Below are 14,905 nucleotides of genomic sequence, written 5' to 3'. Positions count from 1 at the left end.
AAGTAGAGCAGCGAGAAACCGATCGGGGATAATGGGGAACTGATTTGAAGCAATTAGCAAAAAATGCAAAATGGAGATGAGGTGCTCGGTATCCGAGGGGCGGGCCACGGGAGAATAAGGCTAATTCCGTGACGATTTCCCCGTAAATTACGACATTGTAGGTTATCCTTCATGTCCCGCAGGGAGGACTCTGACTCTCCTTCTGCTCCATTTACATCCGCTCCTCCAGCCGTCACATCTTGCCCGATGGTGCGCTGCTCTTTGTCGTGTGACTATTGGGAGTTTGTGTATAAATATTCCATTCATGGACAGGAAAACGTGGGAGATGCCTCTGGGCTGTTCTGAGTTATTGTTTTTTCTTCATGAATTGAATCATTGATATAAGCGGATATTTCACCGCGTTCTTGACCTGCTCCCTGAAGTTGGACTGAGTCACCCCGTAAATAAATGTGTTTGTGCAACAACTGAAACTCACCAGCATAAACCCGACTTGTCTTACGATGTATTGAACGTTGTTGTAAGCTGCTTCTGTAATGTTGGAATATAAAAATTCTATAACATTGACTAACCACAGAAGTATGAAGCTGCCGGAGATGGTGAAGAGTAATCTGATAGACTTCCTTCTGCTCTCTATCTCTGGGTCACTCTGGCTCTCTCTCTCGCTCTGACCCCTGAGTCTCTTACGGACTTTACTGGCCACTAAAATGTGGCTGACGGTCAGAGCGTTGAACAACAGAATTCAAAAGAATGGGAGGGAGGGGTTGAAAATCGTATGAAACCATTTAAATCCCACCCATCCAATGTCAGTAAAATAGCTGGGCTTTGTAAAACAGCCCAGGGGACATTGTCAATTATCACTCCAGGTTCCTGTGTAAAGTAGAAGGGGGTGTTTATTAAACATGACAGAATGTCAGTTATTCCTAGATCCACAGCCGCAGTTTTCCAGGTGCAATATTTAGCTCTCAGCGTCTGGCAACAAATTGCCACAAATCGATCAAAGGAGAAAGTGATGGTGAGCCAGACAGAACAGCTTTTTGCAGCAGTTCTCAGGAGAGCGTTAAAACTACATACAGGGGTGATGTCCAGGAAAGACACTGGGAAATAATGATATTTGATCTGACAGAGAATGACCTCCGTTATAACGACCAGTAGGTCTGCTGTTGCCATAGCCATCAGGTATCGAGTGGTGCAGGTGGAGAGGCCACACTTTCCCCGGGACAGTATAACAATTGCCAGTAAATTAGCTGTAAGTTAAAGAAGGGGAACAAATGCAGAATATTGCTGAAAACACGTTTCCCTGTCTGGCCCAGAGAGCAAGGACATGAGTTTAGCATCAGGTCAAACCCCTCGGACTGCACCACCTCCATCACTGGTTCAGACACTCCCCACAGGATCAGAACACAATGGACAACATTCTCGTCTGGTATTGGACACTACCTGGCTGTGGATAGTCCAGGATCAGAACACATTCCCCCTCTGTCCTGGGACATTGAGAAGCTCTGATATCCACATGTGCACACTTCCGATATATACCCCACTCTGGGACAAGTTCCACCATTGAGCCGAGGACCAGAGGCTGTCCAAAAAAACTGCCTCTCACCTGAAAGGGAATGGGTGTCTGCCAGGCAGAGCAAAATTACTAGGCAGGCACTGCAGCAAGTCCCCTTGCTCCATCCCCCTCCGAAACCGATTTTCCATTTAGGAATCAGCTGAGGGAGATGGTTTCTCACGGGAATGCACCAAAAGCCAAGTCCCTGACACCAATCACGGCTCAGCTGAACAGGGCGGGGAGATGAAAGATTGGGAGAATAATACTGATAGGGGATTCTGTCTTAAGTGGAACAAATAGACCTTTTTGCAGTTGGTGACTTAACAGCGGGCTGGTGTATCGCCTCCCTGGTGCTAGGGTCCAGGATGTCACTGAGTGTCTGCAGGACATTCAGAAGGGAGACAGTGAACAGCTAGAGGTCATGGCACACATCACTGCCAATGACATAGGTTAAAAAAAGGGATTCAGCCCTGCAAGCAGACTAAGTGGAGCTAGGAATTAAATAAGAACGCAGGACCCCAATGTTAGCAATCTCAGGATTACTCCCAGTGCCACGTGCTAGCGAGATCAGGAATAGGAGAACACACTGGATGAATGTGTGGCTGGAGAGATGGTGCAGGATGTTTGATTCCTGAGGCGTGGTGACCGATTCTGGGGAAGTTGGGACTTGGGAACAGCTGCACCCCCGCAGGACCGGGACCAATATCCTCGCAGGTATATTCGCTATGACTGTGGGGGGAGGGTTTAAACTAGAGAGGCAGGGGGATGAGAGGCTGAGGGTGGGCGCAGACACAAGAGAGGGAAACAAAGGCAGAACTGAAAGACAAAAAAGTAATAAAAGCCAAAGCTCAAGGGGAGGAAACAAGGGCAAAGAGGGACAAAGTAAAAAAAAAGGTGTGCAAAAAGACAAGTCTAAAGGCCCTGTATCGGAATGGGGGGAACATTCATGATAAGGTCAATGAATTAACAGTGCAAACAGTTGTAAAGGGGTCCGATGTGATTGTGATTACGGAGACATGGCTGCAGGGTGACCAAGGCTGGGAACTGAATATCCAATAGTACTGTTTAGGAATGGCAGGGAAAACCGGAAAAGGAGTTGGCATGGGCTGGCTTGTTATGGGTGATTTCAGTGTGATGGTGAATGAGGATATTGGCTCTGAAAACCCAGAGCTAGAATCTTTCCGGATGGTGCTAAGCAGAAACAAAGGGCGGAAAAGACCAGTGGGAGTAGTCGATAGGCCTCCGAACAGTAGGGGAAGGGCAGGAGGCAAATAGAGACGCATGTAACAAGGTTGCTACAGTAACCGTGGGTGAATTTAATTTACATATAGACTGGGCAAAACAAATTAACAATAATACTGCGTGCAAATGAATCCCTGGAGTGTGTACGAGATGTTTTCTTTACACCAGTATGCCCAGGAAACAACTGGGGAGCAGGTGTTGCCCGGTTTGGTATTGTAAAAAGAGAAGCGGTTGGTCAATCATTATTCTGCGGGTCCTTTAGGGAACAGTGACCATAACTTGGTCGAATTCTTCATCGGGATTGGAAGTGAAGTGGACCAATTCGAAACTGGGTTCCTAAATCTGAACAGAGGAAACTAGGAAGGTATGAGGCGTGGGATGCCTAAGGTAGATTGGGGAACATCTTTAAAGTCATGATGGGCAATGGATAATATTTAAGGAGCATTGCAAAGCGACACATTTCTCCCTGGCACAAAAAAAACACAGCAGGAAAAGTGGCCAAACCAGGGCATACAAAATATATTAAGGGTAGTATTAGATCCAAAGAGGAGCCATATAAAGTTGTTAGAAAAAAGTAGCATGCCTGAGGATTGGTACCAGTTTAAAATACAGAAAAGGAGGACCAAGAGGTTGCTTAAGAGAGGAAAAATAGAGTATGAGGGTAAACATGCAAGGAACATAAAAGAGGACTGTAAAAAGCTTCAATAAGTATGTAAGAAGAGAAAAAATTGGTGAAGACAAATGCAGGTCCCTTGCAGTCTGGAACAGGAGGATTTATAACAGAGAACTAGAAAATGGCAGAGCAATTAAACAACTTCCCCAGGAAGGTACAAGTATCTTCCCAAAAATACTGGATAACCAAGGGTCTAGCGAGAAGGAGGAATTGAAGGGAATTAGTATTACTAAAGCAATATTGCTGGAGAAATGAATGGGAGTGAAGACCAATGAACCTCCAGGGCCTGATAATCTACATCCCACGGTACTTAAAGAGGGTTTCCTTCTCTCACTCCTGGTCTCTCTCTCTCTTTTTCTCTCTTGTCCTGTCTCCTTCTTTCTCTTTCCCTCTTGCCCAATCTCTCTCTCTCTCTTAGAACCATAGAACCATAGAAAAGGTACAGCACAGGAGGAGTCCATTCGGCCCATCTTGTTCCTGCCAGCCCGAGGAGACCCAGGTGCCCTTTCTAATCCACACATTCCTGCACCCGGCCCATAGCCCTGCAGCTTACAGCACTTAAGGTGAAGATCCAGGTACTTTTTAAAATAGTTTAGAGTTTCTGCCTCTACCAACAACTTGGGCAGTGAATTCCAGATACTCACTACCCTCTGCGTAAAAGAAGCTCTTCCTCATGTCCCCCCTACACCTTCTGCCACTAATCTTGAATCTATGTCCCCTGGTTCCAGAATTCACCACCAAGGGAAACAATGTTATCCTGTCCGCTCTATCTATTCCCCTCATCATTTTGTACACCTCAGTCAAGTCACAGTCAACATGGGTTTATGAAAGGGAAATGATGTTTGACAAACCTACCGGAGTTTTTGAGGGGATAAATAGCAGAATTGATAAGGCATAACCAGTGGATGTGGTGTATTTGGATTTTCACACAGCTTTTGAGAAAGACCCACATAAGAGGATAATGTGCAAAGTTCAAGCACATGGGATGGGGGTAACATATTGACATGGATTGAGAATTTGCTAGCAGACAGGGAATAGAGAGTAGGAATAATTGGGTCTTTTTCTGAGTGGCAGACAGTGATCCGTGGGGTACCGCAGGGATCAATATTTGGGCCCCAGCTACTCACAATATGTATTAATTATTTGCTTGAGGGAGCCAAATGTGATCATTCCAAGTTTGCTGATATCACCAAACTAGGTGGGAACATGAGCGGTGAGGGGGATTTTAAGAGGATGCAAGGCAATTTAGACAAGTTGAGTGAGGGTAAATACATGGCCGGGGCTGTATAATGTATTTAACAAAGCAGCCGCTACGATTTTATCTCTTCCTGCTTCAAAAATAATTTCCAAATGATGCGGCTGTAACACAAAACTCCAGTCCAATCGTCTCAGATTTTTGGGATGAAATATTAATAAAGAGGGTTAGAGGATTATTCGTCGGTATCAATAATAGTCTCTGCAGAGTTGTGAGATATGTAGATTTCAAAATGTTGTAGAGCCAACATCGAAATCAATGTCTTTATTCCCACAGTTGGGAACATTTGCTGGCGAGGGTTCAGTCTCCAAGAATAGTAACTAACTGGCCCATTGTTCCCCATCTCATATCCCTGTCATAAAACTGCACCGACACCCACCTCACTTGCATCAACAGGCGATTTCAATGCCTTCCCCTAATTCAGCTCTGCTAAAACTGTTACAGTGCTCAGTCCAGCCTCCACACTGTCAAAGGCTCCTTGACTACCCTTTGTCCGCACAATCTTCTGTACGCTCTTTAACAAGTGAACCTGGGGATCCACTACAGTGCAGAGAACTGGAACTAACTCCTGTTAGAATCCATTAATGTGTTTCGACTGCAGAATCTCTCCATCTGTCTGAGAAACTGGCAAATAACATTCTAATCATTGCCCCTTGATGTTCAATGGCATTAACATCACTGAATCCCCCACTATCAACATCCTGGGGGGTTACCATTGACCAGAAACTGAACTGGACCAGCTATATAAATACTGTGGCTACATGAGCAGGTCAGAGGCTAGGAATCCTGCAGAGAGTAACTCAACTCCTGACTCCCCAAAGCCTGTCCACCATCTACAAGACACCAGTCAGGAGTGTGATGGAATACTCCCCACTTGCCTGGATGAGTGCAGGTCCCTCAACACTCAAGAAGCTCGACAGCGTCCAGGGCAAAGCAGCCCAGCTTGATCGGCACCCCATCCACAAACGTCCACTCCCTCCACCACCGACACACAGTAGTAGCGGTGTGTGTACCAGCTACATGATGCGCTGCAGGAGCTCACCAAGCCTCCTCAGACAGCACCTTCCAAACCCACGACCACTACCATCTAGAAGGACAAGGGCAGCAGACACATGGGAACACCACCAACTGAAAGTTCCCTCCCAAGTCACTCACCATCCCGACTTGGAAATATATCAGCCATTCCTTCACATTCGCTGGGTCAAAATCCTGGAACTCCCTCCCCAACCGCGCTGTGGGTGTACCTACACCACAGGGACTGAAGCGGTTCAAGAAGGCAGCTCACCACCACCTTCTCAGGGTCAATGTGGAAGGGTGATATATGATGGCCCTGCCAGCGATGCTCAGATCCCATGAATCAATAAAAACCCAGACTCCCTCGAATCCCTTCCTTCATAGAGTTTACCCTCACTGAGGTCTGATTAAACGTGAGGTGATATTCCACTGAATGCAAGAACGTCTTTATTCTGAAAGCCTGTGGATTGTAAACAGAGGTTTACTGACAGTTCAGGAAATTGACTCAAACTGCAGAGATAATACCAGACATTTCACTTAAGGTAATGTGGCCATTGACCGGCTATGTAGATAAAGGTGACCACTCGATCAGCAGGTAACGTGATCTGTCACTGATTGAAACCAGAGAGCAGCTCCCACACAGATTAACACGACTGCAAATGTCCTAGTCACTTACCTGGGACACCGACGATAGCGAGGCTCACATAGAATGTTTTATCGAAAACGTCAAATGCTCCAAGCATTTTCACTTAGCAGTGATCTGTCCCTGACTGCTGCAGGCAACCTCTGCACTAAACTCTGAAGTGACACATTCACAAAGCCCTTATTTATACCTTCTGGAATGTCTCCTTGGAGATAGTGAGATTGCAACACCCTTCTACTTAGTTTACTGAATACCTGGAAGCAAACATATTAGAGCACCGAGTTAATTCCAGGTAGGAATAGAACATGTTTATCTCGGAGATTCTGTTATTAAAATCAAAATATAATCGTGAGTTTATCAGCCCTGTTCCACTGCACTGGTGGTTGTAGCTGCTCTCTTTAAATCTGGACATTCAGTTAAGTGATTAAATTATTAAAGTTGGCAATTTGTGGATATTTGTTGCTGAAGTCGAATAATCAAGTATCTGAAATCTTCCAAGTGCGCACATTGATACAAAAACACAAGGATGCCTGAAATGACTGCACCACGTCAAACCAATCGAGACACTCCAGTTGATGAAGACCTTCAAAATAATATGGACCTTCAAACAGATACAATCCTCTCACAATATGGACCTTCAAAACAATATGGACATTCGAACAGATACAATCTTCTCACAATATGGACCTTCAAAACAATATGGACCTTCGATCAGATACAATCTTCTCACAATATGGACCTTCAAATTAATATGGACCTTCAAACAAATACAATCTTCTCACAATATGGACCTTCAAAACAATATGGACCTTCTAACAGATACAATGTCCTCACAATATGGACCTTCAAAACAATATGGACCTTCTAACAGATACAATGTTCTCACAATATTGACCTTCAAAACAATATGGACCTTCTAACAGATACAATCCCTCCAACCAGTATAGACTCACCAAACACTGCTGACCCCGCAAAGGGTACAGACTCTGCAACGCATTCAGAATCTTCAACCCTTACAGACCCAGCAACTGATACAGGCCTTCCCAAAAATATTGACTTTTCTATTTTTAAAATCTATTCTTTGTTGGGATGTGGGCCTTGCTGGTAAGGTCAGTATTTATTACAATAATTCTTTAACTTTAGCCCCAGAATAGCTCGCCAGGCGATTCCCGAGGGGCGTTTCAGAGTTAAGCACGTTGACCTGGGTAAGGAGTCACGTGAAGGTCAGACCGTAGGACCGCAGTTTTACTTCCCGATAGGACATTTGTAAACTAGATGGGTTTTTACCACAATCAATGGTAGTTTCATGGTCACCATTACTGAGGCCAGATTTCAATTCCACAACATTTATAGATCGATTTATTGTGATTAACTGAATTCGAACACCAGTGGCTGCCATTTGAACCCGTGTCCCTAGAACATGAGCCTGTCCGCCTGGATCACTAATCCAGTGACATGACCACTACGCCAATGTCACCCCTTGCTGGATTTTTAGAGTTAGGAGCAACAGGCAGCCATTTTCTCCCTTGAGTTTGTTCTGTCATTCAGTAAGTTCAGGGCTAATCTTGTACCTCAAATACATTTTGCCGCCCTATCCTCGTATTGTCGCCGCCCTATCCTCGTATTGTCTAATTCTCTTAGTGTCCAAATATCTATCGATGTCATCTCAGAGCAAACTCAAGGATTGTCCATCCTCATCTCTGGTGTAGAGAATTCCTGAGATTCCCGGCCCTCTGAGTGAAGGCACTCACAGGATCACAGAACTGCTCCGGTTCAGAAGGAGGCCATTCAGCCTCTCCTGTCTGCACCGGCCCTCTGGGCATTTTAACTTAGTGCCAATCCCCGGCCTTTTCCCGTTGCGCTGCACATTGTTTCTGTTTAGATAATCATCCAATGCCCTCTTGAATGCCTCAATTGAACGTGCCTCCACCACACTTCCAGGCAGTGCATTCCCATCGCTAACCACTCGCTGGGTGAAAAAGTGTTTTTCTCACCTCACATTTGCTTATTTTGCGAAACACTTTAAACCTGGGCCCTCTGGTTCTCAATCCATTTCCAAGTGGGAACAGTTTCCCCCTATCTACTCTGCCCAGAAACCTCATCATTTGGAAAACTTCTATCAAGTCTCCTCTTAGCCTTCTCCTCTCCAAGGAGAACAGTCCCAACTTCTCCAATCTTTCCTCATAACCTATCGGGCAATAATTGGTTGGGTTGGATTAGTCCTGCTTTAAGTGTACAGGAATCCCTGGGAATGTTTTCCCATTGCCGGGTAGATGCCAGTGTTGCAGCTGTGCTGGAACAGCTTGGCCAGAGGCGGAGAATATTCTGGAGCTCAGGTCTTCAGCACAATTCTCAAAACATCGTCACAGTCCATAAGCTTTTCAGCATCCAGTCCCTGCAGCCTTGTCTTGATATCACGTGGCATGAATCAAATGGTCTGAAGTCTGGGCACCTGTGATGCTGGGGAATTCAGGGGGAGGCCCAGATGGATCAGTCAATCAGAACATTCAGCTCAAGGGTTTTGGAAATGTTTCATCCTTGCATTTTGCACTGATGTGCACAGCTCCTCCATCATTGAGGATGGGGACATTTCCTGAACCTCCTCAATCAGTGAGTTGGTTAATTTTTGAACCGCTATTCACCACTTGATGTGGCAGGACTGAAGATCCTACATCTGAGCCGTTGTTTCATGTGGAATTGCACAGCCCTATCTATCACTTACCGCTCGTGCTGTTTGATACGCAAGTGGTACTGTGTTAGAGATTGACCAGGTTTGCACCTTATTTCTGGTTATGTCTGTTGCTGCTCCTGGCATGCCCTCCTGCACTCTTCATTGAACCAGGATTGAACCCCTGGTGTTGGGATAATGGTAGAGTGAGGGATATGCCGTGCCATGAGGGGGTTTTCGAGTCCAATTCTGCTGCTACTGATGGCCCACAACACCTAATGGATGCCCCGCGTTGCATTGCCAATGCTGTGGAAAATCCATACCATTACGATGGTGGTAGCGCCACACAACAGGATGGAAGGTATCCTCAATGTGAAGACGGGACTTCTCTTGCTCAATGACTGTAAGGTGATCACTCCTACCGATACTGTCATGTGCAGATGTATTTGCGGCAGGCAGGTTGGTGATGATCAGGTCAAGTATGTTTTCCCCTCCCTATTGGTTCCCTCACCACCTGCCGCAGACCCAGTCTAGCAGCGATGTCCTTTAGGACTCGGCCAGCTTGGTCTGTAATGGTGTTTCTGAGCCACTCTTGGTGATGGACATTGAAGTCCCCCCACCCAGAGAGCATTCTGCACCCTTACCACCCTCAGTGATTCTTCCAAGTGATGTTCAACATGGACGAAGCATTGATTCATCAGCTGAGGGAGGTTGGTACGTGGTCATCAGCATGAGGTTTCCCTGTCCATGTTTGGCCTGAAGCCATGAGACTTCATGGGGTCCGGAGTCGATGTTAAGGAATCCCAGGGTAACTCCCTCCCGACTGTATCCCACTGTGTCACCAGCTCTACTGGGTCTGTCCTGCTGGTGGAACAGGACATACCCAGTTATAGTGACGGTGGAGACGGGGACATTATCTGTAAGGCATAGGTGAATAAGGATGATTATGTTGGGCTGGTGCTTTACTAGTCTGTGAGACAGCTCTCCCACTAGCCCCCAGATGTTACTAGGGAGGACTATAAAGACTGGATTTGCTTTTATCATTTCCGATGCCTGGGTCGATGCAGGGTGGACTCTCCAGTTTCATTCCTTGTAGAATTTTTCATGGTTTGAAACAACTTAGTGCCGTTGCTGTGGCTCAGGGATCAGATAATGTCCCTCAGATATGGGCGTCAGGTTTCTTTACATAGACGGGATTAGTAAACAAGATGTCTATTTATAAAAAATCGACCTTGATTTCATGGTCATCTTTAGACTTTTAATTCCAGGTTTTTGATTAATTCAGTTTCCTTTCGAATTTGGGAGGTATTTGAACCCAGGCATTACCCTGGCCTCTGGGTTACTAGTCCAGGGACAACCGCACTAAACCATGGCCTCAACAACCCCACCAGCCTCCGCATTCAAAGGATCACCCTCTGCCATTTCCACCAACTCCAGCATGATGACCACCACCAAACACATCTTCCCTTCACCCCCACCCCCCAACCTGTCGACATTCCATAGGGACCGTTCCCTCTGGGACACCCTGGTCCACTCCTCCATCACCTCCAACTCCTCATCCTCTTCCTAAAGTACCTTCCCATGCAAACAGGGAAGGTGCAACACGTGCCCGTTTATCTCCTCCCTCCTCACCGTCCAAGGGCCCAAACACTCCTTTCAGCTGAAGCAGCATTTCAATTGCACCATCTTCAACTTGGTCCACTGCATTCGCTGCTCACACTGTGGTCTCCTCTACATTGGAGAGACCAAATGCAGACTGGGTGACCGCTCTGAAGAAAACCTTCGGTCTGCCCTCAAACATGACCCAGACCTCCCTGTCGCTTGCCATTTTAACACTCCACCCTGCTCTCATGCCCACATGTCTGCCCTTGGCCTGCTGTATTGTTCCAGTGAAGCAACCTGGAAGAACAGCACCTCATCTTCCGACTAGGCACTTTACAGCCTTCCGGACTGATTATTGAATTCAACAACTTCAGATCATGAACTCTCGCCTCTATCCTCACACTTTTGCAAGCACATATTTCAACATTCATTTTTAAAAATTATTTTTAACCTCTTATTTCTATATATTTTTATTTTTATTCATTGTTTTATCCATGTTTTTAATACCCCTTCAATCCTCTTTTCAACCCTCGTCTAATTGAAAGATGAAAAATTTGATTATTTCAATCTGTGGACTTAGTGAGACATTCGACAGTTTGATTGGAGAACTGCAGATAAAGATTGCAGTCGTGTCACTGATAGTGAAAGACAGAGGGAGAGAGGGAGAGATAGTGAGAGAGAGAGTGAGAGAGAGAGAGAGAGAGAGCGGGAGAGTGAGACTGAGAGAGGGAGAGAGAGAGAGAGAGTGTGTGAGAGGGTGAGAGACAGAGAAAGAAACGGAGATAGAGGGAGGTAGGCAGAGAGACAAGGAGAGCAATGAGGTTGATAAAAGGAGAGATAGAGAAAGAGAGAGGCAAGAAGAGAGAGAGAGAGACAGTGACTGAGCGAGAGACAGAGTGAGAGACTGAGTGAGAAACAGATACAGTGAGAGAGAGGGAGAGAGAGAGGGAGAGAGAGAGAGAGAGACAGGGAGGCACAGGGACAAGGCGAGCAGTGAGGTTGAGATGAGGAGAAAGAGAGACAGAGAGAAGGAGAATAGGAGAGAGAGTGAGTGAGACAAGGAGAGAGAGAGTGAGAGAGAGGGAGGCAGAGACAGAGAGAAAGGAGAGAGTGAGAGTGAGACAAGGAGAGAGAGAGAGAGAGAGAAAGATAGAGACAGAGAGTGAGAGAGGGACAGAGAGGGAGAGACAGGCAGGCATAGAGACAAGGTAATCTGTGCGGGTGAGACAAGGGGAGAGAGATGGAGAGAGAGTTGGTAAGACAAGGAGAGAGAGAGAACTTGAGAGAGAGAGACAGAGTGAGATATAGAGAGAGAAAAACAGACAGGCACAGAGACAAGGAGAGCAGTGACGTTGAGACAAGGAGAGAGAGAGAAGGAGAGAGTGAGAGTGAGACAAGGAGAGAGAGAGACAGACAGAGAGAGAGAGAGAGGAGAAAGATGAACAGACAGAGAGAGATAGAGAGACAGACAGAAAGAGAGAGAAACAGACAGAGAGAGAGAGAGAAACAGACAGAGAGAAAGAGAGAGAAACAGAGAGAGAGAGAGAGAGATAAACAGACAGAGAGAGAGAGAGAAACAGAGAGAGACAGAGAGAGAGAGAGAGACAGAGAGAGAGAGAGAGAGAGCCTTAATTCTTTGCAATTCAATTCGTGAATGACCAGAGCATGTGGATCAGCATTTAGGAAGCCTTTGGAGATGTTGTTTTTGAACTTTTTTTGAGGGAACATAATCAATGCTGGGCGATGAAACTTCATTAATTTTGTCAGCTAATTGATGTGATCAGAATTGTCCAGTGGAATCTCAGTGCTAAATATAAACCGTCACAAGCGAAAATAGCTCGCATTCAGAGTCTGCTGTTCAAGTTAAAAAAAATAAACTGCAACTTCCAATTCCCGGAGGTGATCCCACAGGGTATAAATTAAAGACTTTGTGAATGTATCTCCCGCAGCTTAATACAGAGAGATTGTCGCTGCTCTAAGGGACAGAAACTTCACTGGGAATATGATTGAAACGTTTAATAGTTTCAAGGAAACATATTACCTGATCCTGGCAATCATTGGTGTCCCCGGTAAGTGAACAGAAGCTTTGAATGTCTGTGAAGCTGGGTGTGAGCTGGTTTGTTATTTTATTCTGCTGCTCATAATGTTACAAACTGAGCTGCTGGTGGATTTATAAAAACACCCGATCCATGGGAGCATTTTCTACCGTCACATAACCACAATCGTCTCCAGTGAATTATTCTACTGCCACAACTGAATTTCAACCTCTGCTTATAATTCGGATACACCATGAAATATCAAGTTCTACATTCCAGAGGAATATCTGGTTCTGTTATCTGTCGGTGTAGAATTGTACTTAGTGCAGGTTACAAACTTGGGTTGAGTACGTGATCATAGTGACCGTGTGTTACTGGGAGATTCTCTCAGTGTAGAATTGTACTGATTGTGGGTCACTAACCGGAGAGCAGCACCAGATCACAGTGACCGTGTGTTACTGGGAGATTCTCTCAGTGTAGAATTGTACTGATTGTGGGTCACTAACCGGAGAGCAGCACCAGATCACAGTGACCGTGTGTTACTGGAAGATTCTCTCAGTGTAGAATTGTACTGATTGTGGGTCACTAACTGGAGAGCAGCACCAGATCACAGTGACCGTGTGTTACTGGGAGATTCTCTCAGTGTAGAATTGTACTGATTGTGGGTCACTAACCGGAGAGCAGCACCAGATCACAGTGACCGTGGATTACTGGGAGATTCTCTCAGTGTAGAATTGTACTGAGTGTGGATCACTAACCAGAGAGCAGCACCAGATCACAGTGACCGTGCGTTACTGGGAGATTCTCTCAGTGTACAATTGTACAGAGTGTGGGTCACTAACCGGAGAGCAGCACCAGATCACAGTGTCCGTGTGTTACTGGGAGATTCTCTCAGTGTAGAATTGTACTGATTGTGGGTTACTAACCGGAGAGCAGCACCAGATCACAGTGACCGTGAATTACTGGGAGATTCTCTCAGTGTAGAATTGTACTGAGTGTGGATCACTAACCAGAGAGCAGCACCAGATCACAGTGACCGTGTGTTACTGGGAGATTCTCTCAGTGTAGAATTGTACTGAGTGTGGATCACTAACCAGAGAGCAGCACCAGATCACAGTGACCGTGGATTACGGGGAGATTCTCTCAGTGTAGAATTGTACTGATTGTGGGTCACTAACCGGAGAGCAGCACCAGATCACAGTGACCGTGTGTTACTGGGAGATTCTCTCAGTGTAGAATTGTAGTGAGTGTGGATCACTAATCGGAGAGCAGCACCAGATCACAGTGACTGTTTGTTACTGGGAAATTCTCTCAGTGTAGAATTGTACTGAGTCTGGGTGAGGGACCGGAGTGCAGCTCCAGATCTCAGTGACCGTGTGTTACTGGGAGATTCTCTCAGTGTAGAATTGTAGTGAGTGTGGATCACTAATCGGAGAGCAGCACCAGATCACAGTGAACGTGTGTTACTGGGAGAATCTCTCAGTGTACAATTGTACTGAGTGTGGGTGAGGAACCAGAGTGCAGCACCAGATCACAGTGACCGTGGATTACTGGGAGAATGTGTCTCTGAACAATTGCAGTTACTGTGGGTCACTCATCTGGGGAGGGAGCGGCTGGGGAGGGTTAACTGACCCCAGTGACCATGTGTATCTGGGAGTATCTGTTAGGGTAGACTTGCACTGTTTTTGGCTCAATAATTGGAATGAAACAAAGCGGATTGATTCGGAATGGCTGCTTTTGGTGGTGAATCTCTCCATTCCATGTACCTGCCTCTCTTTTTTAGGGATGTTATCTTTAAAAGATGGGTAGATTATTTCTGTTGTATGTTTGTAAGTGTAGGCACTGAAAATGATTGATTTTGGCCTGTCTCCTATTGGACTGATCCAACAGGAACAGATATTTACTTTAAGGTTAGCAGGGGAGCAACATAGACTAATGAATAGGTCATAAAATGTGGAGCAATGGGACAAGTGGCCGAATGGATCCCTCGCTCTCTACGAGACAGGAAGCAGACAGAGGGAGGAAAGGGTCGTTATTCAGAGAGGGAGAGGGTGGGAAGTGGTGTTACAGAAGGTTCAGTGCCGGGATCGCTGTTCTTGGCAATGCATTAGTAACTTGCAGATTTGAATCAGAATCACAATTTCTACATGTAGAGATGACACCAGCGTGAGTCGGGGTGTGGTCAAAACTGAGGAGGACTGAAAATGTAGAACAGTTATAATA

At 45.9% G+C, this 14,905-nt stretch overlaps 1 pseudogene; it reads right to left on the bottom strand.

The window, feature by feature from the left end:
* Positions 1-346: 346 nt before the first annotated feature.
* On the bottom strand, positions 347-6,476 carry LOC144672838 (putative G-protein coupled receptor 139; annotated as a pseudogene).
* Between the last annotated feature and the right edge of the window lie 8,429 nt (positions 6,477-14,905).

Source organism: Cetorhinus maximus, unplaced genomic scaffold (assembly GCF_964194155.1).
Source record: "Cetorhinus maximus unplaced genomic scaffold, sCetMax3.hap1.1 HAP1_SCAFFOLD_94, whole genome shotgun sequence".
In the NCBI taxonomy this organism is placed as follows: domain Eukaryota; kingdom Metazoa; phylum Chordata; class Chondrichthyes; order Lamniformes; family Cetorhinidae; genus Cetorhinus; species Cetorhinus maximus.
Note: the sequence above shows the minus strand (reverse complement) of the source record. Positions and strands in the feature narration are given on the sequence as shown.